Here is a 1,723-nt window from a genome sequence, read left to right as displayed (position 1 = left end):
CTTTGTATATATTCGTGATCTAAGTAAGTATACTTGCTATATCATGCATTTTCTTCCATTGAGCAATTTTATTTTTTTTCTTTATTAGTGCGGCTGATGCTCAGAAGCAACATGACGTAAACTCCTGCTTCATAAGATCTACGGGATATCCGTGACTCTAATCTAAAGGCAAAGCTGATTCCTTTGACCCGGAAGCCAATTTTCCCATTAAGTACGGAGGTAAGCTGTACAGGCACTTATGAGAGACCTGAAAGATAACAGGCTTCTTCAACAGAGGCATTGGTTCTCTCTCTTCATCCTAGGCAACGCGAAGAAGCACTTATGCTTTTGATGTTCTCATTCACTGCAAGGATTGGGATACATTTGTCAGCAATGCTGCCTACTTCCGCCAAATTATGAATGAGGGAGAATTTGTTTATGCCTTGTATGTTGCGGTCATCCACTCACCTCTGGCTGAACACGTTGTACTTCCTCCACTCTATGAAGTCACGCCACATCTCTTCACCAACAGCGAAGTCATTCAAGCAGCTTATCGTGCCAAGCAGACACAAAAAAACCTGGTAAATTTAAGTCTAGCTTCACTGGAACTAAGAAGAATCCTGAACAAGAGTAGCCTATTTCGGTGAGGACATTGGAATGAACACTCATCACGTCACCTGGCATATGGAATTCCCATTCTGGTGGGACGATAAATACAGCCATCATTTGGGTCGTAAAGGAGAGAATTTCTTCTGGTACATCATCAACTTACCGTTCGCTTTGATGCTGAACGTCTCTCCAATTAAATTGGATCCCGTCGACGAACTTCACTGGGAGAAAGCCAATCGTACAAGGTTTTGCTCCCCACACCACCTTATAAGTATGGCGGTCAATTCCCCTCTCGTCCAGATATGTGAACTTCGAGGATGTGGATGGTGTGCTCGCATTCGAGACTTGCTATTGTAGAGAGCCGAATCCGTGATGCTATGCACATGGTTATATCGTCGACAGGGGTGGTAATCATATTGATATCATGAATGAGCGTGGCATTGACGTTCTTGGAGATGTTATTTAATCATCTGTGTACAGCCCTAATGTGCAGTACTATGGAGCCTTGCATAATACTGCTCACATTGTTACTGGTCGACAGAGTGATCCACATGGAAATATGATTTACCCCTGGTGTGCTGGAACACTTTGAAACTGCCACCCGTGATCCTAGCTTCTTTAGGCTGCATAAATACATGGATAACATCTTCAAGAACACAGGACAGCTCCCTCCATACACCGTGGAAGAACTAACCCATTTGCCGGGTAAGTGTAGACAAAGTAGCAATTGAAGGTGAACTAGAGACCTACTTTGAGGGACTTTGAATACAATCTCATTAATGCCGTTGATGACACTGAACAAATTGCAGATGTAGAAATTTCTATTTACGTGCCTCGTCTGAATCATAAGACTTTAAAATTAAGATTGATGTAGCAATAACAAGGGCCAGGAAGTTCTAGCTACCGTTCGCATTTTCGCCTGGCCTCACCTAGACAATAATGGTATTGAATTCACCTTCGACGAAGGCCGTTGGAATGCTATTGAACTGGATAAGTTCTGGGTCAAGTGTGAGTACTTTATGGTTTGCTTTGCTCCTTTAATACTATATTTATTTATCTGGTCAAAAATTTAATGAATTTTCACTTGTTGATCAAGCAGTATGGTCTGTTTAATATTACAACTACTTTTTTTTCT

General features: G+C 41.8%; 1 protein-coding gene and 1 pseudogene across 3 annotated transcripts in view; both read left to right on the top strand.

Annotated features, from left to right (window-relative positions):
• The window catches only part of LOC119590768 (hemocyanin C chain-like), a 44,643-nt gene that overhangs the window by 15,888 nt on the left and 27,032 nt on the right, over window positions 1-1,723 (top strand). The window lies entirely within an intron of this gene.
• Window positions 1-1,723, top strand: part of LOC119590771 — an 18,405-nt pseudogene that overhangs the window by 2,817 nt on the left and 13,865 nt on the right. Inside the window, exon 2 of the transcript XR_005230286.1 lies at window positions 89-1,596. The product of XR_005230286.1 is annotated as a hemocyanin C chain-like (transcript). The remainder of the gene's footprint in view (window positions 1-88; window positions 1,597-1,723) is intronic.

Source organism: Penaeus monodon, chromosome 27 (assembly GCF_015228065.2).
Source record: "Penaeus monodon isolate SGIC_2016 chromosome 27, NSTDA_Pmon_1, whole genome shotgun sequence".
NCBI lineage: Eukaryota > Metazoa > Arthropoda > Malacostraca > Decapoda > Penaeidae > Penaeus > Penaeus monodon.
The sequence above is the reverse complement of the archived record's forward strand: the minus strand, read 5'-3'. Positions and strand labels throughout refer to the sequence as shown.